Consider the following 22,903-nt stretch of genomic DNA (forward strand, 5'->3'; position numbering starts at 1 on the left):
GCAACTGGTTGGTTGGAAGGTGTCCCTGTCCATGGCAGCATGGCTGAAACTAGACAATCTTTAAAGCCCAAACCACTGCATGTTTCTCTGAGTGTCTGATGGCCAGAGTGGCTGGGTGTCACCATGACCCTTCCCCTGGGTTCTCCACATCAGCTCCCACCCAGCTTCCCACCTGCAACTTCACCAAATGGGGTTCAAACTGGATTCAAGTTTAACCAAGGTATTAAAAAAAAACCTTGCTGGAACAGGACACTAAGAATTAGGAAAATGGGATGAAAAACCCTTTGGGCCGGAGCCCCACAGTGCTGCAGCTTGGGACTTGGTGGTTTTGGACTGCAGAAATGGGCTCCCCAATTACCACCAAGCCTGTCCCTTTCTGGGCTGCACACCAGAAGCAGGGAGCAGCTGCTACAGCCCCAGATGAGCAGATTTTAAATCACATCCTCACTTGTCACACAAGAGATGCTCTGGCATGCCAAGGCTGCTCCCAGCCACTGTTGGAGGCGAAACCAGCTGAAAAAAGATGGCAAACTATAGAGATCCTGGCACTTCTTGAACTTAAATGAACTGTCTTTTGATACAGAAGATGAAGAGTCATCCAATCCTGTTCCTGTCATTCACAGGAAGGATTTCCAGCAGTGGCTTTGTAAAAGCCAGCAAACGCCCTGGTATTTCAGGAAGGGAAATTGCAATGATTTGCATGAGCAAAAAGCTCATGTCAGAGCCACTGTGGGATGATGATACTTGGTGCTCTTCCCATCCTGTCAGGGAAAGCAAGGAGAAGGTCATGCAGCACAGCCAGCTGGCTTTGATGGACTGTGCCCAGGTGATTTTGGAGATCATTGAAGGAGAAGGACCACATCCTCAGGGGAATGGCAGGATGAGGAAGAAATCCATTCTGTCTAGAGAGGAAACACCACCTCAACACCATACCAAGAGGGAATGGTACACCCAGAAAAATCAAATCCAACAGTGGGATGTCACAACCTCAAAGCTCCTTTCCAAACTGATACCACTCTTGGAAAATGTGGAGGTGAAGTGGTCATCACCAAGTGTTTTTGGGGCTGGAGGAACCTGTAGTCAGCAGGTTCTCCCCAAAATCCCAAAAGGTTGGAAGGAGAGGGTCTGACTGTTCAGGAAGTACCCAGGAAAGCTTACTCACGAGCATGCTTTGCCTTTGACTCTCTTTCATCTAGATTTTTGCATAAATCTGGTGCTGCCTTCAGGGAAATGCAAATTCCCTGCAGAAAGGGGAGCGTTTGAAGGTGCTGGCTGCTCTGACGCGCCAGGCAAGGAAGCGACGCTTTTATCACCTGAACATTAAATAAAGGCTGAGATGTGAAGCCTCCCCACCCTGCTAAGCAGGAAAACTTCCTCAGCTCCTAGGGCCGGATCCAGCAGGGATGGGACAGGCAGGATGCAGCGTTTCATCCGTGCTCTGCACATCCTCCCCAGCCCCAGGGGTGAGCTTTAATGGCCTGGAGACACGCAAGGCTCCGCTTGGTTTCCCGGCTCCGCTTGGCTCCCTGGCTCCCAGATGGTTTCTGAGGCATTTTTGACACCCTGGCGTGGGTGGCATTTCCAAGCCACCCTTGCTGTGCTGGAGCAGGCTCTAATCAAGCTGAAAGCAAATGAGCTTCCCTGGGTAAAGGAAGCTGCAAACTCAAATTCATCATTTATGATGAAGCTGACTGATGATAGTAAATGTTTCTGGGGATGCACACGCACATGCTCTGCCTCTCAGCAGGGAAAAAGGGAAAGGAGGTGAATGAAAAAGCAACACGCCAGTAACAAGCTGTCTGGGTTAAATACTGGCTTTGAAATCCATCCAGAATGGTCCCTGTCCCTCTGCTCCCAGGGGCACACAAGAGGGTTTCAGCCTGGGGAGGAGGCAGACAGACATTCCCTGTTCTGTTGGCCATGAGTGCATCCTGGGAGGGTTTTTCTCCACCTCTTTTTCCTGCTGCTTCCTAAAGAGCCAGGCTGCTGCAAACAGAAAACAAAACATTGAGGAATATCTATGGAGACTTTGCAGAACACCCTAGTGCTGAGTTAAGGCTCAATTAATTCCCCCATTGTAAGCTCCTTTGGTACAGAGAAAAAGCAAAATTAGGGCATTCCTATTAATATACCTGGCTATGTGCTGAAACCCATACTGTTTCACTATCCTAGAAGAAAAACCCTACAGATACAGATGTGTACACAGTACTTCAGCAGCCAGCACTAAGGATGTTTTGCAACTTCACAAATAATTTAAATTTGGCACTGCACATGTCAACCAAGAGCAAAACAAGCCTGGTGTGGGCTGGATCACAGTGGGACAGAGGGAGTAGACACAAGGGACACTGAAGATGTCCCTTCTAGCCACAGGACATGGGGTTCATCTGCTCCAGTGTAAAGTCAGCAGGTACTGGTTTGGCTCAATTCTACCAGCACGAGGCTGTCTTGGCAAAGGCATCATGGAGTAGATCATGCCTTGGGGGAGTTAAAAAATAAATAAAAAAGTTTATTTTCAGCGTGATCCGTTCCCAGCCCATGTCTCTACAAACAGGCAGCTGTACTGGCAGGGCACTGTGGGCAGCACTGGCACAGGCAGCCAAGGGTTGCTAAATGAGCACTGTAATTCAATGCTGAGCCATGGGGTGAAACTCTGCCCTGTGTTCCCACAGGGGAATTTCTCTGGCATTTTCTTTTATCAGCTGGTCAATAAAACATCCCCATCCTGTTTCCAGATCTCCTGTAAGTGTCATTCGTCACGCAGATGGAGCACATCCTCTCTGCTGTCATTAGCACGTCCTGGGCTGGCATTTACTAGAAACAGAGGGACTTCCCTCAAGCTCCACCAGATAGTGGCACCTGGAAGGTTGTGGGGACCTCAGCAAGAGACCTCCCTGCAAGGTTTGGAAATTCCAACCAACCTGTCCCATGTGGACACAGCCTCCCTGTCTGGGCCTCACAAGCTGGCAGGACTGTGGTGATCTGGCTGGGTGCACCCATGGAGCCATCAATAACTCAGGCACAGAGGAACCCCTGCCCCAAATCTGCTCCCAGGAGACTGGCACAGTGTAAGAACAGGAGGCTTTAGTTAACACTAAGGATCAGCTCTGAGCTCATCCAATTCTCCAGCAAGGCAGGAGCATCATTGTGGCATCACTACCTCCAAAGCTGGTGACAACACCTCTGACTCCTCACCAGGAGCACATCCCAGCTTGCAGCCACAGCACCCAGCATGAGGAAGGTTCACACCATGCAGGACCAGTAGTGCATCCCTCTGATGCCAGGGTATTGATAAAACCCTGGTCTTCAACCTGTCCCCTTCAATAAAACAACAGCTCCATGAAATCTCCCCTAACTTTAGCAGATACCAATTTTAGCCCAGCTGCCTGCATGACGCCTCTGCTGCATTTTTATGCCTGGCTTCAGGCAATATTCTGATTTTTGTAATGCCTGAAGACAGTTGTGGGGAATACACAGCCATTTTTAAAGCAATGGCAAAAATAAAACAGTGTTTTAAAGGGAAACAGAGGGGGGAAAATATCCTTGTTCTGAAAAAAAAAAAACAACCCTACTAAGATTTGCTGACAAAAACTACTAACATGTGAGACACTTCTATTCTGATCCCCATCTCTGAGCCATGAAATCACAAAGCTGGACCATGGGCTGCCCCACTTGTCCACAGCTCACTGCCACTCTGTGCTTGTTATCTTGGGGGAATGGAGTGAGGTTACATGGCTGTCCTGCGCAAAAGCTTTTCACACATTTGTTGTCATTCAGATGGGTTTAAAATCTGATTTGTTTTTTTTCAACTTTCATTTTTGGAAGTGATTTATCATGCCTCTGCATTTTAGCAGAGAGCACTAAATGGATGGAGGATGCTAAAGAGCAACTCTGGGATATACAGAAGGTATTTCCATGTCACATTAACCCAGCCTTGTAAAAGATGAGAATTTGAGACAAACTTTGTCTCCAAATCACGCCTTTCTCAATGAGTTCATTTTCAGGAAGCTGTCCCATCCACTAACCTCAAAAAATGTCTTTGGCTCGCATCCATTAAACCAGATAAATGAGAGTTTGTAAGTTCATAACTTGAACTGAAGTCAGAAAGTTTTGTCTTTCATTTTCTAGAGCTGATTCACGGCCAGCCTGACCCGAAATGTGGGCTTGCTTCAAGTTTTTTGTCATTTCAGGGTTCATTTGCAGTTTAAAGTGATGCTCTCCTCCTGCCTGAAGCCTCCTGTGCTCTCATCCCAGCTCAGTGCAGGCACAGCTTCTCTCTGCACTCCTCAAAGCCTGTGTGGACAAACTTTTCAAACTTGGTCAAGTGAAATGCCCCTGGATTTGCTTCTTTGCCAGAAATTCAGAGATGTCAGGCAGGAGAGAGCACCACCTTGGACCTGTCTTTATCTCCAGAAAGACATTTGAGCTTTTCCAAATTGAGCTTTTCCCCTCTCTGCTACACCAGCACAAGAATTGTGAGCTTCCTTATTTCACTGAACCCAGCTGTATTTCTGGCCTGCAGAGTCAACAAGAGGAGCAGCCAGCTTTTTGGCTCCCTTGGAAACTCTGCAGTCCAAGAAAATCAGACGAAGCATTTGAATGTGCTCAAGCTTGTTCGTCAACAGTCTGATTTCGGAGGGGCCTGACCCCGCGCCCGGGCCGGCCGACGCTGCACTGACAGCAAGATTTCTGGGTCCTGTGTGGAACACTCCTGCAACAGCCCCGCTGCCAAGTCTTGCTAAAGTTCCCAGGCTGAGGAGCTGGACTTGAGGAGCATCCACTGCAGGGTTCATGTGAGTTGCTGAAACATCTCAGCTCACGGGGAAGGGTCACAGTGGGGAAGGACGTGCACGGCGTTGACTACAACTCAATAAAAGCAACAAAATGCCTACAGAGGACTGTGACATCTCATACTGACTGTCAATGGAGGGCTGAGGATGGAAGGGACCACCTCCAACCTCCCCAAGGGCTGAAGCCTTGCTATGGGCATCTCAGCCCCGATGCCTTGGCAGCCTCATGGACATCCTGCAGATCAGATGGTCACTGCAGTCACACATTACCACCATGTCTGGATTGATGAGTGAGATTCCTGGTCCTGGCCAATGAACTGTGCTCCTCTGAGGAGATGGAGCATCTAAAGCACACTTTTAGAGCTAAAGGATATAATTTCCTCCCTTTGCCCTGCCCAAGGTCACTGAAGGACATGGAGACACAGATCTTCCTTCCCAAATGCCCTCTCTCAGCTCCAAAGAGCACCAAACTCTTTCATAGGGTCCTTCAGAGACAGGAAATGCACCCTCTACCCCAAAATGTGGTGGTCACTCTGGATCCTCCAAACAGGCTCATCCACAGAGCCCATCTGAGGTGTGGTGCCTGGTCATGGCCCAGGATGAGGCATCTGGCTGAGCCTGCAAGGTGGAAAGTTCAAGTGGTTGTTGTTTATTTGGCTTTGCAGAGAGCAGTCGCCCAGGCTGAACGTGGGCCAAGCACCTTCCCATGGCAGGAAACACTGCTGGAGTCTTTAAATAACCACCAGTGGTCAGGGCTTTGGTTTACAGCTGCTCTGGATGGAAAACCATCCCTCACTCTGTGTCTGCTCCAGCTCTCTCCTGGGTGTAAATGTCAACACTTCTCTCATTACCTCCTAGGTCTTCATGTCCATGTCCACCAGCCCCACGTGGAAGCTTGATAGAAGCAGGAAAAGTTCTCCAAGCACAGGCATAAAAATACATGTGGACTTCTCATTCTTTGTGAAAAATGAATTTTATGTCCTACAGTCAAAGCTTCCCCTTGGTTTTGTGTAAATTCGTAGCCCCCTGGGCTCTCCTCACCCTCCCCATCCTGCTTTAAGGTCCACACACATCTCCTCACACTCCAGCACTGAACTGCACCACCATAAGTGCTCCTCACCTTCCTGCAGCTGGACTGGTGTGTTACCAGTTCATATGATTAAAATCAAGAATAAAATCCTTCCTCTGGGGCAAGTAGAAAATGCCAAGATCTCTCCACAAAGGCTTTTCTCAAGCATTTCCCTGGGGCACTTGAAATCAGAAATCTTGCCAAGAACCTGGGTAGAATGGGTCACCCAGCAAATCCTGCTTTACTGATGGAAAGTTCCCAAAAGCTGTTTCACTGGGAAGCCTGGCTACTTGGGGATTTTGGCTTGCCAAGACTCCAGGGAACACTATTTATTTATTTTATTTTACCTATAGCTGTTGTTGACATACTAACCTAAAATGATGGCTGGTGAGAGGAAGCTCTGTAAATAAGCAAAATAACATTTTACAGTTGGAAAACAAGACCTTGTCCTGACCTCCTCTCTTGGGCAGATTCACTGGCTACAGCAAACCAGTATTTTATTTTAAACTCTGCTTGTAAAAAGTTAAAAAAAGCTGCTTCCTTGACACTTAAGTCAGGTAAGGACACAGCAGGCCAATCTGACATATAAATAAGCCTGCTCTTGTATACACATGTGTTTTAAAATAAGCTTATGAAATGTAAACACATGGGCTTTAACAAAAAATAATTCAGCCTCACTGAAACCATTTAAGTGGGACTGAGCCAGGCTTCAGAGATCTGCACAGGGCATGCTAACTTTGACCCAAAAACCCCTCAGAGACAAATAGAACACTTTCATAAACATGCAAAAAGGAGCAAAATTCAGTATTTTTCTGAAGGATCATCCCTAGAGCTGCATTTCTGTCTTGGTTATAGGAAGAAGAGATTGGGGAGGGGGGAAGAGTTTCTCTCAACCCGTGTGAGCACGTTCCACACTGTTCACCTTCTTTGTACCACTGAGATGGGCAATTTTTCTATTTGTCCCTGGCCTGTACACCCCAGGAGAGGAGCCAACCACCAAGAAACTTAGGTTTTAAAAATAAAACACAGCCTTGGCTTCAGAGAGGCAGGTGCAGGGGGAAAAATGACTTTTAACTCTCATTCTGCAAGAGGGGAATGCTGGGACCCCTCTGAGTGGTGCTTGTCTGAGTTTAGAAGATTTATTTGGAGTCAATGGAGACATCTGACGGGTGGTTAATCCTGGTGCTGGGCACTGGGGCTGGGGAAGTGGACATCAAAGCATTCCTGCATCTGCTGGGGAAATGGGAGAGGCAGCAGACAGAGCCCTGCCTCCTCCCTGCGTGGCTGCTGGGGCTACAGGCAGCACAGGTCTGAGCCTGGGGCTCTCCAGGACCCAGAAAAGCTGTCTAGAGGTCTGAGCAACCCCCTGGGGATGGATCTTCCCACTTGGTTTGCTGGGTTTCCATCCTGCTGCAAACATGAGGAGATGCTCCAGCCCTCTGTTCATTTTTGTGGTCTCCTCTGGACCTGCTCTAACAGGTCCATGTTTTTCTTGTGCTGAGGACTCCAGACCTGGGCACAGGTGGGTCTCACAAGGGCACATTCTGTGATTCTGGGAAGATGGGCTCCCAGCAAGCTCATGAGATCTAGGTATCCCTAGATCCATCCATCGTGGGATCCATGGTGGAAGCTTTTCCTACCACTGACAGAATGATGGCTCAAACCTCTCATGAGCTGGCTTGGCAGCAACCCAAGAGTTAGCATCTGGTCTGGAGATGAAGAGCACATTAAGGATTTAGCAGGACCTGACAGCTCATAAAGGGCAGCTATGGTAACTTTGTCAAAGGCTGGCATTCAGGACTTCTGCATCCAAGGAGCCAAACAGCCTCAGGCAAGCTGTCCCGGGGGAGTTCTGGGTACACTGCATAAATCTCCAACCTTATTAAAGCTCCAAAGACCACAGAATCCAGCTCCTGACCTTCCCCAGAGCAGAAAATGACAAAACGTTTCCTGTTATTTATAGCAGCTGGAGAGCCTGATGGGAAAACCCCACTTGTGAAACGTGGGCTGCTTGCCATGGCTGCTCTCAGGGAACGGTCAGGCTGCTCTGAACTCCAGCCTGGATGGACCATTTCATCCCTGGGGCCACTTCAGCCTGGGCAAGACCACATCCAGAGACTGCACAAGAGGAATAGGCAAAAGGATCTTGCTCCTGTTGGCTCTTCCATGTCATGTTTGCATGGCCCAACTTGAATTAGACAAGGCTGAGCATCCCAGAGAGGTGGCTTCATCTGTGGGCTACAGGCACGTGGTCACCTTTGAGGAGCACACTTAACTTGTATGAAGTTCCACCTGGATGTGGCTGACCTCACCTAGGTGGGAACTGTCAGCTTTTTAGGAAAACTGAGGAGGTGGGCCCCTTTGCCCACCTCCATGAGGTGCCACCCCCCTCCTCAAAGCACGGGCGGACAGGCACAGACACGTTCATCTGCTGGCAGTTGGATTTCCACCACTCTGGCACACATGGAAGGTGCTTTCCAGCACATTCAGTCACGCAGGTGCAGGAAACCTCTCAGCCCAAGGCAAGCTCTTCCTGCACCAGGATGGGCTTTGCTGCTGGGAGCCTCCCAGCACTGGCCCTGCTGGAGAGGAGCATTTGCTGTCACGCTGTCGAGGAGGATTCCCAAAGCTTCTGTCTTGGGCCAGTGCCAGTGTGGGTGTTGTGCTCGCTCCCAGGCTGAGGGAAGCAAGCTGTTCCTCACACAGGGCCGTGAGATGCTCGCCAGCCACGAGGAGCAGCAGCTCTGGAGCTGCCATGATGGGGGCTGAAAGGCTGTGGTGGCACCCAGGGACATGCACTGACCATTGCCCTGCCACTGTCAAAACCAAGCCACCAGGCTGAGGGTAGGGTGACAGTGAGTGTCACCAGTGTCAGTGCAGCAGTGAACTGCTGCTGGGATTCAGGAGCACACTGGGAACAGCACAGGTCACACTCCAGAACTTCACCTTCATCATGAAGCTTCTGCTTCTGTCCAGGTAATGATGCTTTGTACAGGATTCAGCCTGAGAGCAGAAACCTGAATTTAGGGATGCAGGAGCCTCATTAGAATCATCACGAAAATCACAGAATGGTTTGGGTTGGAAAGAATTTCAAATGTTGTCTAGCCAACAGTATTTACTCCTTCAAGGAGACCTTCCAGTAGATCAAGAGACCATTTCAGTCACCTGGTCCCAGGATTCTTGACAGGCTCCTCCTGTCCTCTGCCACAGCTCTGCTGTTGGTGAATCTGTGTGGCCCCACGGCCAGTGTGGAAGACTGAGACCCTGACACGTCTTATCCTCAACAACAAAACCCCAAAGCAGAGCCACGACCAAGGCCTAGGCTCATCTCCAAAGAGCCCAGACAGATCTTCTCCCAGGGAGATCTCAGCCCTTGCGATGGACAAGTTCCTTCCAAACATCCCCAGGCAGTTTGCCTGCAAGTCCAATTAATAACTATATTTTGTCAACAAAGTCAGGTCAGCAGCAATTCATAGACTTCACGCTGGTTAACCTTTTCCCACCAAACAAGCCCAGGGACATTTTGACTCTCTGCCCTCGAGAAGTTTATTTGTGTAGGATCCATCCACTTACCAGCTTCCGGCAATGAAAAGACACACAAGGAGCGTAACTGCTTTCTAATAGTTGGGGAAAGATTTGATGGATGTGGCCAGGGCTCCCTGGCACTGGCACTAGAAAAGCAGAGCACTTGCCAAAGCCACCTGAGAGAGTCCAAGAGGCTTGTAATTAGCTTAGGAGAGAAATCAGAATGAGTGCAACAGCCCGACCATCGCCCCCAGATGGAACAGTATCTTCTGTGGAGAACCTGGAGGTGTTTTACTTGCTGGAGGCAAAATGCGTGGTCTGGTATTGTGGAATATTGAAAGAAGACTCAACAGAGAAGAAACATCAGAGAAAGCCATCCCTGCTTTCAGCCTTGTCCACATGCCATTGCCCAGGAGGAGATGACTCAACACCAAACCAGTTCAAGATTCCTCACTGCTTTTCACTGCCCAGGACCACATCTCATCATCTGATGCTCACTGGATTTTGAAGCAAAAGCAGAAGAGAGAGATCAAGGAAAAAGGCTGTCTTAGCTTTGGCCTTGTGAGGATTTTATGCCTCTCAGAAGAAGGACCAAGGGGAAAGATTTCTCACCTTCCTCCTGAGATGTGCAGGATGCATCTCTCAGCCCAGGCTGCTGCAGCTCACAGGGTGTTTCAGCACCAGGTAGCCGAGAAACTTTCACTGTGATTCAAAAGGATTGGCGAAAAGGGATCCAGCTTGAGACTCCCTCACTGCCTGGGCTCTCCTGGCAAATGATTAACAGATGCTGCACTGGCTGGGGAGCTCTTCACCCAGACAGAACAGCATCTGGCAGGCCCATTACTGCCTTGTGTGGCGGGTGTGCCCTAGAGAGCCTGGAGATTTATTGCCCAGATATAAAGTGACTGAGCTCTGTCCCAGGAGCACCACGAGGGAAAAGCAGAATTTCTTCATAAAAGAGCCTGCTTATCACAATTTCAATTATTTGCACATGAAGGGGAGACCAGAAGGGCAAAAGGACCCCAGGGTGATGTGGGGAGGTGACAGTGCTGGCTCCAGTGGGTGCTGCCAGCTGAAGGAGGGTGTCTGGTTCAGTGAAGGAATGGCCATCCCAGAAAGGGGTAGGGAAAGCTGTGCCTTTTAACAGCAGTTGGGATATTTTCCTCAGCACATTCCTCTCCCTCCAGTAATCTTGTGGGAGCCTGAAAAGACAGGTTGTGAAATGCAATTTCTCCCTGCTGGCAGCTCTGTGGGGATGCCAGGAGCCAGAGCAGCCTTGCACAGAGGCAGGACCAGTGTCCATCACACTGCAAACATGAGACACTGATAATTAAACTGGGAGGTGAGGAGAAAGCCTTTCCCATCATACAGCTCCTCCCTGGCCTGGCTTGCCCCTGCATCAGGATGGACTCAAGTGTCTCAGACTGGGTGAAAGGATACAGGGCGTGCTCATTGTGATGCAATATTTATCTGGGTGAGGTCATGCATTTGCATCACTTTGGGCTGTATTTGCTTATGGATAGAGAGGAAAACCCTTCAGGTTGCAGAGTAAATCCCAGTTTGGAGCAGTAACTGGGAGAAGAGCACAGTGTGGGAGGCACTGGCTCCTGGGTTGCTACTCCAGGCCACATGGGGCCTTATGTGGTGCCTGAAGTCTCAGTCCATCCCATGGATGGGCAGAACATTGGGCTGTATCTGGCAGCAGTTTGAGAGGACACTGCTCACAGCCACGTGCTGGGCTGAGCTGTGCATGCTGTGGTGTGTCTGTGTGACGTGCCTTCATCCACCTCTGCTTTCAATTAAAGCCACTAATGATTTTAGCAAGAAAATATTGAACCAAGTGCATCCTTGGCAGGCTCGCTAATGCTGGCCAGATGTGCTGCTCCTGGCAGGTGCCACAGTGGTTGCAAGTGTGCAGGTGGCTTTGCAGGGGGAAAGCAAAAAAAATTAAAAAAAGTAAAAGAAAAAAAAAGTTATGGGTCATTGCCATCAAACCAAATCTTCCAGACTCAGAAAAACTGAATGGAGCCGGTCCTGGATGCTTTGTGGTCTGGGCTTGGGTGAGGCCCCAGGGCTGTAATGGTTTTATTTAGGGCAGGCAATAACCTTTGGCTCCTATTGTATTTGGGTCTGCCAGAAAGGCAGTTGGTGTGGCTGGATTAAAGCTGGTGGTAATTACATGCCAATGCCTCCTCTGTAGCGAGGAAGGGCGAAACCTAAAAAGAAAAATCTGTCATTCCCCTATTTGCCACTTCATGTGGGGACACCCCTTAACCTCCCACGAGCAGAAATCCAGCTCATACTCAGCATTAATGCTTTCAAAAGTTATTGACAGCACAGTCCAAAAAGGAGGAGAGATGTGGGAATGCTCCTGGTGTCAAAATGCATTTTGTAAGAGACCAGATTCATCCCCTGAAGAACACCCTCTGCCTCGCCCAGCCACCAACCCACCCAGCAGCCTTCCAGCCCTCCCTGCTTCCCCCAGTGATCGTGCCAAATACAAACCAGATGCTCCAAAATGCCTGCTTGAAGACATTCCCTTTCATCTGGTAATTGCTGCTTCCGAGGGAAAAGAACTTAAATGGTCCTCAAACCCTCTTGAGTGACCCAGACACCTATTTTTGTCCCTTTTGGGCTTCTGAGCATCTTTGGCTCGGGCATCTGAGACACCCTGACTCTCCTCATCCCCTTTTCCTGGTAGCATTTGCCCCCTTAGGACTGGTTTATTGCCACCCACTTGCCATCAGCCACGTGCAATCCATGCCCACTGCATGGGGTGCCATGACACCACTGAGATGGGCACCACTATCAGATGGGCATGGTGCAGGAAATTCAGGCTGGGGGGTGAAAAAATGAGGTGCAGAAGGCAAAACTAAGATGCTGTTTGCAGTGATAACAGCTCCATCTAAAACTGCAGCAGGAGGAAATCCACACCCCCCACCAAATCTGACCCACACAAGCCTAAACTTAAATGAGGTACTTCTGCATTGAGGATTTTCTCTTGTCCGCTTCAGTCACTGCATTTCTAGCTTTGACAAATAAACAGCCAGTCCTCAAACCTCAGGCCCTTTATTGCTTGTGGTTCCTTCCCCTTTGTTTCTAAGAAATTAATAACAGGAGGAGAAGGTTGCAAAACACACGCTGACCTCTCCTTTAAATACAGTGAGAAATCAAATAAATAGGGAGAGAGAAAAAAGGAAGATCCACTGCAGGCAGAAAATGCCCAGCTGTGCCCACTCTGAGTGCTGGAGGCTGTGGATGCTGATTTAGGCAGTGAGAAAATGCGATGCACAAAGCAAACTGAGCGATGAGAGCAGGGTGTGATGCACTCCTGTGCTGGAGCTGCAGCTGTGAAGGAGCCCACAGGCTCCTCAGAAAAGATTCAGGAGGGGAAGTTAATGCCCAACATGATGTGCTAAACAACCACGGCCTGAAGGAGAGGAGGTGGGGGTCAAAAATCACTTAATGTGGAAAGATGTGATGGGTCTGCTGGTCTCCTCCTGGTATCTGCTGCTGACGCTCAGTGCCCCATCAGCATCACTCTCCCTGACAGTGGAGATGAGCTTTAGTGGGAATTGTGTTACACCAGCCCAGCAGCTTCACTGGAAACCAGGAGATGAGAATAATCCTGCTAATAACTGCAGAGGCCAGCTCCTCCTCGATGATGCCAATTTCTGTGTGGTTTAACGATGGAAGGACACTGCAGGGGAACATGAAATCCTGCCTCAAATGGACACATACTGGTGCAGTTTAGATTGGAGAGAAGGAAAAAAAAGAAAAAAAAAAGGTTCTTAACTAAAGGCAAACTTGGAGGAAATAAAGAGCTGGTGAGTGATGGCACCTGGAGCAAAGGGCAAAGGTCCAAGTTCCACCTGCCAAGGTGAAGGCAGATGTCTAAATTGGGATGGATTAGCCAGCATCTCAGCATCACCAGGAATAAGCACAGAGATCCCAAAGAAAGCACATAAAAGGCAAAGAAAACCCATGGCAAGGATGCAGCAGTGAAAAATATGGTGAAAAATTATCATCCTGGGGGAAAACCAAACACCTTGCAGCTCTTCCCATATCATCCTGGACAGTCCTACAGCTCCAAAAGGGGCCAGTGGTAAGGAGCCATGTGTGTATTTTGACCTGATGAACTTTCACATTTTAAAGCCACTTCAGCCTTTGAGCAAAGCGCCTGGCACAGCTGTGCATGGGAAATGTCAGCTTCACAACAGCAGGGCTGAGATTAGCAAGGCCAGGAACATGAGCCCTGGCACTACCAGAAAGGAGAGGGAAAGGTGCTCCTGAAGGCTGCAGGAGAGAAAAAAAAAAAGCTCATCTTCTGCCAAAATGGTGTTTGCATTGCAAAAGAGAAGTGTGCTCATGAAATTAGATAATGGTTTCAAATCAGAGAGCCTTTGTCAGTGGAGAGGGTGGTTGGGGTTGTCCTTCTGCAGGCTGGGACCATCCCCAGTGAGGATGTCAAGAGGCAGCATGGTGGATTTTCCTTTTCAATGGGTGAGCTGCAAATCAAGTTGCTGGGGCTGTCTCCACTGCAGGAATGAGGAAGCCTAGATGCCCCTACACCCCTCCCAGCCATGCTCCACCAGGAGCTCTGGGGTTATTTAGGTTGGCAGACCCAGAGCACTTGGCAAAGCCTGCCAGAGGATAAATACCAGAGCAGGGAAAGGAGCCATCCAAGCTAAAAGCCAGTGTGGGTACAAGAAGAACAAGGCCAAATGGGTACGAGTCATCCACAAATAAATTTAAGCTGGAAATGAGAGCAGTTTGTATCTGTGTGAGCAGCAAGGCTCTGGCAACAGCTTTCCCAGAGGACTTGCCAGGGTCAAACAGCTCATTAGTTTTAAGAAGGAAGCTGGCAGGGGGTTTGTGTCATGGCTGCTTGTAACAGCAGGGGGGGGGACCAGCCAAAAATTGCTGGTGGCCCTGGGGCTGCCTCCATCAGGACCTGGGTCTGCAGGCACAGCCCACATCCCACCTGTGCTGGGGGACACGGAGGGATGCGAGCGCATCCGCTCGCTCTCGGAGAGGAAAATAAAAACGCACAGCTCCGTTTTTCCAGCTGACAGGAGCTTAAACACCGGCTGGGAATTGGGCTCGGGGCCCTGTGTGAAATTCAGCTTGGCTTGTCTTGAGACAGCAGCTCTACTCCCCGAGCACCCTACGAGCATTTCGGTAATAGCAGGGGGAATCAGACCTACTTGTCAAGCGTGTTGCTATTTGTGCAAACGCTCTGTACCAGAGGGAAGCTTGAAGAACAAGTCCCCTTTTTATAGTGCGTTGGATGCTGGCAGTGAGCCTGCAAATTAGAAGGAATTCAGAGAGGAGCAACAACAACAACAACAAAAAAGCCTGAGGGGCTGGAGGGATTAGTTTGGGAGGAGGAAAAAAAAAAAAAAAAAAAAAAAAAAAGGAGCTAAGTGTGTGGTCCAGTGGATGTGACTTTGGGTTGGGACAGCACTGGGTTGTACCCCATCCACAGCAAATCTCTCTGTGCCATGTGCAGGTTTCGCTATCTATTCTTAAGAGGTAAGATGTGTTTTCTGCCACCTCAGGAGACAGCTTTGTTGTCATGCCCACACAGAAAAAAAATTATTTAAAAACTACATATATGCTAGAAAGTTCAGTAAGAAGCTGCCAGATTAAAGGTCAGCCCACGAACAAAATCAGTTTGAGCTGGAAGCAACTTAGTCATGGCAATGGAGGGTGTGTGGGGAAGAACTCCCTGCTGCAATGTTTTTTTTTTGGGGTGGTTATACCCCAAATTAGCTCAGTTCACCCCCAAACCTGCTGAACTGTGCAGAGAAGTGCAGCATCCCCACTTGATGTAGTCTTGCTATCAGCATCCTTATATTTTGGGGCACTGAGAGGGGCAGGAGTGACCTGGATCATGGGTTTAATCATCAGCCTTCAGCCTGGCTGCACTTGCACTGGTGCCAGGGCCCTGGAGAGGGGACTTGGGCAAGAGCCCAGAACTGTCTCTGCAGGGAAAAGCTTGGCTGTCCCCAGCTCGGGGTACTCAGCCTCATGGGGACATTCCCGTGACCAAGAAGTTGCACCAGTCTGGATGCAGCAACACATCACCCTGGGGAGCACCAGCACAGGGACACCCAGAGCCTTTCAGGGATGAGACCAACTTTGCAGTTTGTTGACCAAACCTCCCCCTTTTAGTGTCTGTCACACAAGCACGGATGAAGCTGTAATTTGCCATGACGGGATGCAGGAGAGGAGGGGACACAGAGGATGAGACAAGCCTCCCCTTAAATGCCCCCTAACGCCACCTTAAAAAATAATGAACCAGGGCAGTGGAGGTTACTGGTTTGGTATGAGAATTTTCATGAGCATGAGAAAAAGAAAGACCACATTGCTCCAAAGCTTTTTTTTTTTTTAAAGCAAGCTTCAGGGGCTCTGGGAGAGCAAAGTTTGCTGCAAAGTTTGTTTTCTGTTGTGCCCACGTTACCAAGCAGAGCTGGCCGTGGAATGTGCGGCCAGGGGCGCCCGGCTGTGCTGCACCCCTGGGTAAGGCTGGCGGCCAGGTAGGACGGCACAGTGAGGGTCACTGAGCCTTGGGCACTGCCTCCAGCCCAGCACATTGCCCAGCCACACACCTTCCCAGTTCAGCACAACTCTGCTTCCAGCAGTGCCCCATTTCCAACAGTTGTGCTGCACATGCAGCTAATAAATAAACATCATATAGACATCAAAAAAGTGTTTTTTAGATGGTGGGATAATCAGGGCAATTGCCCTGGCGCCTTTCCCCGGCGTGCCAGGGTGCAGTGCGGTAGCCGGCAGCTCCCAAACCCTTCTCCGGAAAAGTTCAAACCCTCAAATACTTGGAATTGCTCTTTGAGGGAATTTATTTTAAAGCCGCTTTAACGGCAGCTGGGAATTACCAGGGAGGCACTTTGCTCTGCTATTTCCCAGCTGCTGACCCTGTTCGCATCAAGGGGGCCCCGGGCAGCCGCCCAGCTGGGACGCTTGGGGACATGTGCCGAGCCAGCACCGCCTGGAGTTGCACCCAAAATTCCCTTTGTCCCAGCAAAAGCACAGAGAGAGGGGTTGTTGTGCATGGCAGCAGTGAGAAAAATTAACTCCCACATCCAGCAGTGAGGGTGTGAGCTGTGATGTGGTAGAGTTATCTTTTAAGCCCCTGTTCCCGTGAGGGCTGAAAATTGCAACCAACCATGTTGCTTCCTTCCCAGAGCAAAAGCAGAACTGGGAGGCTGTGAGCCTCCCAAAAACTAAATAACAGCCCAACGTGCTGATGGGATGTTGTTTTTTAAGCAGCATTTTAGTCTTAAAAAGAAAAGGGGTACTGAGCAAAATCAGTGACAGTAAGTCAGCAGATAAATGTCATCAGGACTGCGAGTGACAGGTCCTGATGGAAGGCTGGAAAATGCCACCACCAGAGCTGTGGTTGCTCCCCCTGCAAACCTTCCATGTCCCTATTTCCCTGAGTGGGTTACAGAGCCCTTCTCCCCTCCACACCAACATAGGAACACCCTGCCTGACTCAAGCCCTGGGGATGAGCTGGGAGCCTTGGAATATGTGCAGGTGACTGGGTTGGGTCTGGTGGCAGACAGAAGCGACTCCAAGCCCAACAGCTGCCAGATGTGAACCCACCTGCAGCCAGCAAGTCACTGAAGTGAAGGGGCCCCCAAAGCCACAGGCAAAGTTGGCCTGATATGCATCAACCCCCTGCAGCACTTGTGGCTTTCTTCTCCCTGCTGTCACGCTTGAAAAACATTTGTGGAAAAACACAGCAGAATGAAGAGGGTTTGAGTGGCAAGCTGGAGAAGGAGCTGGGGGAAGAAAACAACTTGGCAAGAAAGGAGGAGCTGAAGGACACAAGTGTTCCCATTTTGGTTCCCAACTCCCTAGGGTGCTGCTTGGAGCATTTATTGACCAACTCGCCTGCCCTCGATGAGCTGGCCTTGCAAACTGTGGCAGGAGGAAGGCTATTCCTGGTCAAGGCATGTACAGCAGCAACACTCTCTTAACTCTATAATCAACCAGTGACACACAAAACACACAGTCAAGGACTTTGCTGGAGAGGGCTCTGGCTCTGCAGCTACTGCACCTGCACCTTCACCACAAAAAGCCATCAGGTGCTTTCATGAAATGCTTCAGTGGTCCCCAAAAAAGAGCAAAAAAAGAGCAAAGTCCAGCCAGGCAGACACAATCTGCTTAAAAAATCAAGGTGCACCCTTGACTCCAGCAGTGCAGCAGACAGAGAGGACTGAGTTGCCTCTCTCAGCATTAGAAGGAAAATAATCATTGTCACAATAAAAAAAAGAAAAGAAAAAAAAAAAAAAAAGAGATGCAGCCAGGTCAGGTTCATTAAGGGTGAAAGGCAATGGTTTGACTCCAAAGCCAGCTGTTCTCCCCAGCATTGATACGATCTTCCCAGCACAAGTCTGCGCAGGAACTCGTCATCCCCCCGTTCCTTGCAACACGATAGCACAGCACATCGCCCCCAGCTCCCAAGTTAAACATCTTATTAACTCCAGTGACGTAAAAGAGGAAATCTCCGAGAACTATCACAGAGATGAGAGGGAACACATTTACCATCAATAGGCAATGATACCGCTGCAGAGAGATCTGCACATAAAGCAGCACCCAGCCCCTCCTTCCCCTCCCTCCTCCAATCACTCCATGTCATGGGAAACTAAACCTGACATCCAAACAGCCCCGATATGAGACACTCGCTGTAAAAATATTTTTAAGATTGAAAAACAACAAAAAAACTCGCCTTCCAGGAAACCATTTGGATACAAACCCTGCGCAGCTGCAGCCACCCTCGGTGTCGGATTCATCCCTCCTGCTTCGGCTTAGAAAACAGGCAGGGTGGGGAAGGGGAAAGGAAATAAAAAAAAAACCGGGGAAAAGAAGAAGCGATGTTGCAGCTGATGAGCTGCGAGAGGCTGTTGGCAAAGTGGTCCAGCAATCATCTGAAATTCAGACGTCACGTGTGGGTTCTGTCTGCAGCTCCCGCGCAGCCCAGGCTCAGCACTTCGCCCAAGTGCACACGCAGCAATTCCCCGCGCTGAGCTCTCCCGCCCCACTCCCACACGCTCCCCAGCCCGTGCCCCAGCCCAGCCATACCCAGCAGGTTTTGGAACTGCAAGGTGACCCAGCTGCTCTGGCCACAAAGGTGGATTTCTGCCATGCAAGTGCAGGGCACGCTGAAAAGCATCACTAAGCTGCAAAACCACCCTCCCGTGCAGCTCCTCCACCTAAATCCCAGCCCTGCAGGCAGTGCTGTCTTCTGTACCAGGATGTGTCAGTGGCCATCACCCCACTACATCATCTGGGGCTGGTGGGGGGTCCCACTGGCCTGGAGGAGTGCCCAGAACATGCTGTACCTGCTCCCGAGGCCAGCCTGTCCCTGAGCAACCCTGGGCATGTCCAAAACCAGCCCTGGAGCTCCCTGAGCTGCTGCGCTTGCATCAGAGAGCAGTGGGTGAGCCCAGACACCTCTGGGGTGAGGTGGCAGCCAGCTTCCTTCTTTCTTTTTCTTCCCTTTAATTTTCATCTGGGACATTGCTTTAGAGCCAAGGGATGCTTCAGGTTCCATCCTGCACTGCCCCACAGTGCAGCAGCTCCTGGGAACTCACCAGGACCAAGCCATCACCAAAAGCCACACTGCAAATCACCACCATCACTCTGCAAAAGGCCATGATGTGGATGCAGAGATCCAGCCCCACCATCCCATCCCCTAAAATCTTCAAAACAACTAAAATGATTATTTTTTTCTCTGCTTGCACTCATTCTTCACACAAATTAGCAAGAGGAATCAGGAGACTGAATGTTCCACACCGCCTCAGCTTCATCGCCCGGCTGGAGATGCATCGCATGGCACTAAAGTCAGGCAGATACAGTGGGACTAAAAAAAGAGCATGGTTACTTTTTTTTTTTCTTTTAAAGCCGGATTGCCTTTCACGGTGACTATATTTATAGGTAGAGCTGTTGAAATTTTAAGGGCTCCTTGCCACAGGAATCCGGTCGCGTCTCGTGTTCGCAAAGTGGCATAACTTGGCAAAAATGAACATTTAATAGGCCAATGGGTGCTGCTTCCCTTCCTTAATTTTGGGTTAAATTAAGAGAAAGGGAAAAGGACAAGGTGTAAAATTAGCCACGCACGCTGCTGCCATGTGCCACAGTCTGTATTTTCCAGATTAGGAGCGTAACGAACACGGGACTTCACACCCTCCCCTAGACCGGCACTTTCCTTTTCTGTCAATGACCAAAAAAACCCAGCTTTCGCGGGTGTTTATTTTTGCTTTCGGTTTGGCTACCCGTGGCACACACAAAGCCTCCTCTGCACTTGGTTTTATGGTTGAAAAACCCCGTCAGGGTTCAGCTGCAGAGTGGTAAAACTTGCTCTCCCCGTCCAAAGCCGCCCGGGAACGCCACCCGCCAACTCGCCGCGGCACACGATGCCCAGAAACCAGGCAGTCTCAGCCCAAAAGTTGGCAGTTTTCTTACACAACAGCATGCTACACTGCTAAACCCCTTTTTTATTTTAATTTATGCTATAAAAGCATGTTACACCCTGTCCAAAGACGCTACCACCCCACTGAGCACGTCTGGATGCTAAACTTTGATTCCCTATGACTATGTGTGTCTATTCAAGACAAAACCCAAACCATAATTAAAGTTATTGATAGGAGATGATGTTTACTGTTTGCTATTTTAACATCAAGTGCTGTTGGATCTCAAGCCACTGATTTCCATGGCTTGCAGGGGATGATGAAGCTGGAAACACGCCCTGATGTTGGGGTTTTTGATGTCTCTCTGGGCACTTCTGCTGTCAAATCAAAGAAACTCACTTAACAGGCCAATCCCAGTGGATGCTTCTCACCCAGGACTGCCTTGACTGGAAGCTGAGTGATTTTTGAGCCATCAAAGCACACATAAAAATAAAATAGCTGTAACAAAAGCTTTTTGCTTCTGCAAGCAGCCATCTCCCTAAGCAGACCCAACAGGGCGATGGCTCATGGCACACATCTTTGACACAAGTTAACCAAAGTTAAAGTTTTATGTTCCCAAAAGGAACAAATTTCAGGTTGGAGCACTTACCAAAGACTAAAGTCGCTTCACTTGCCCAACTGGCAAATTTGGTGGCAACTGAGATCCCCAGAAAGTGGCTGTGTCTGGGACCATGCTGCATCAGCCACTGCCAGTTCACTCTGAAGCCAAGTGACAACACACTGTTAAGCCCCTGGATGTATATAAATATTGGTGCAGAACATTGCTGAGCCCACAAGGCCCTCAGCTTTAAATCCACCTGAAGCATTTTTAACTTAAGCTATTAGCAATGATGTGATTAAAAAAATCAGTGATCTTTATAACAGTGGAATTTAAATCCAGCTCACAACCTGGTAGGGAGATTCATGACATTTTGTATACAAAGAAGGCACTAGCCCCATTTATCCACTTTACTCTTTTTCCACTGCTGCCAAAAAATATTCGACTTCATTAAGGCTCAATTTTCTTGCTGATCCTCCTTTGGCCAAAGGATGAACATAAACCCAACCCAACAGCTCCAGACACTCAGTTGCCCTGCTTACATTTCAGTTCCTTTGAGCAGAAAGATGAAGCTGTAACCAAATGAACCAGAGAAATTGGCAGCAGCACAAACTTGACAGATTCCAGCTAATTGCTTGGATTAGTAATTCCAGTGGCACGCAAAAATCCACTTTACCTACGGCAGAGAAAGGCATGGCAAGGGATGTTCTCCAGCTATGCGACCTGCCTGCTCATGGAATGGGAACCACTGGTATTCCCAAGCCCCCACGCCATAGCAAGGCCAGGAATGGCTTGTCAGCCTAACAAGACATGCTCAAATACAGAATCACTGAATCATCCAGGCTGGAAAAGACCTCCAAGATCACCAAGTGCAACCATCAATGCACCACCACCACCATGTCCACAGTGAACCGTGTCACCAAGTGCCACAGCCACGCGTTTTCTGAACACCCCCGGGTGGTGATTCCACCACTTCCCTCGGCATCCTGCTCTAAACACGAGCCAGGAGAGGCCACCCCCGCCGCAGCCACCGATGCAGGGCAGCCCCATTCCCCCATCCGTTTGACGGAAACATCCTGAGGGACGGCGAGACCGGACAGCCGGGAGCACGGCGCTTCCCCCTCGGGCCCCCTGTGACACCGATCGCTGCGTCCGGCCCGGACGGGGCTGGAGAGGCCCCGCGGAGCCCTGACGGTGCCCACGCTGCATCCCACCCACGGAGATGGGCTCTGCCGGGATGCTCCGTGCCCGCACACGGGGTGGGGGACTGCGGCACCGCGCCTGGGCTCCCAGCGGGAAGGAAGCAGCGTGTGCCCCCCGCACACCGGGGCTGCGGCTCCCCTCCCTTCATTCTGGCTTCAATCTGAAGGTGCCGCAGCCTCGCTGGGGGCCGGGGGGGCAGGCACGCTGCTGCCCCCCCACCAGAGCCCCAGGATAGCTGCGGCGGAGCCATCACCTCGCTCCGGTGGGGGACATTGCACGGCGCAGCCTCCTCCGCACGCCGCGGTGGCCCCGCAGCCGGCGGCGCACGGACCCCTCCCGCCCGCATTGTTGAGCGGGCGAACCCACGTGCGGCCACCGCCGCCGCCGTTTCCCCTCGCCCGCCCGCCTCCGCGCCCGCGCACTGACCTGCCCGCCGGCTCCGCTCGGCTCCTCTGGGCTGCGCTCGCCCCGCGCCCGGCTCCGCTCGCCGCCCGGCCGGCCCCGCTCGCCGCCCCCCGCCCGCACATGCAGCCGCCGCCGCCGCCGCCGCCCCGAGCGCACCCGCGCACCCGGCCCCGCCCCCGCGCGCGCCGCCGCCGCGTCACGTGGCACCCGCAGGAGCCAATGGGGAGGAAACGGACGGCGGAGGGGGCGTGGTCTATAGGGTGTGGGCGGGGCTGGAAAAGGGGCGGGGCTTGCGAGAGTGGGCGGGGTCAAGGGGTGAGGGAAACGTGAGGGAAGGGGAAAGGGAAAAGGAAAAGGGAAAAAGGAAAGAAATGGAACCAGAGGCACTGGGGCAGCTCTGCTGTGGAAACAGGCTGAGAGAGCTGGGCTTGGTCAGCCTGGAGAAGAGAAGGCTCCGGAGAGAACATAGAGCCCCTTAGGTTGTCTAGAGGGTCTCCAAGAGAGCTGGAGAGAGACTTAGGGCAAAGGGCTGGAGTGACAGGAGAAGGAAGAATTGCCTTAAACTGCAGAGGACAGGTTTAGATGGGATATTAGGAAAAAACTCTTCCCTGTGAGAGTGGTGAGGCACAAAGAAGCTGTGGATGCCCCATCCCTGGAAACGTTCAAGGCCAGGCTGGAAGGGGTTTGGAGCAACCTTGGGATAGTGGAAGGTGTCCATGCCCATGACAGGGGTTGGAACTGGATGAGCTTTGAGATCACTTGCAACCCAAAATATTCTGTGATTCTAAGAAGAAGAAAATGAGGATGATGAGGAGGAAGAGGAGGAGGAAGAAGAGGAAGAAGAAAGAAAATGGTGATGACAAGGAGGAGGAGGAGG

General features: G+C 50.5%; 1 protein-coding gene across 2 annotated transcripts in view; it reads right to left on the minus strand.

Moving 5' to 3' along the window:
- Positions 1 to 22,132, minus strand: part of PTP4A3 (protein tyrosine phosphatase 4A3) — a 41,804-nt gene extending 19,672 nt beyond the window's left edge. Inside the window, exon 1 of one of the 2 annotated variants that reach the window (XM_058035711.1) lies at positions 22,048 to 22,132. The gene's annotated coding sequence lies outside the window, so the exon portion shown is untranslated. Of the gene's footprint in view, positions 1 to 18,166; positions 18,310 to 22,047 lie in introns of those variants that run through there. The other variant, XM_058035721.1, reaches the window with a different exon arrangement.
- Between the last annotated feature and the right edge of the window lie 771 nt (positions 22,133 to 22,903).

This window comes from Melospiza georgiana, chromosome 1 (genome assembly GCF_028018845.1).
Source record: "Melospiza georgiana isolate bMelGeo1 chromosome 1, bMelGeo1.pri, whole genome shotgun sequence".
Taxonomy (NCBI): domain Eukaryota; kingdom Metazoa; phylum Chordata; class Aves; order Passeriformes; family Passerellidae; genus Melospiza; species Melospiza georgiana.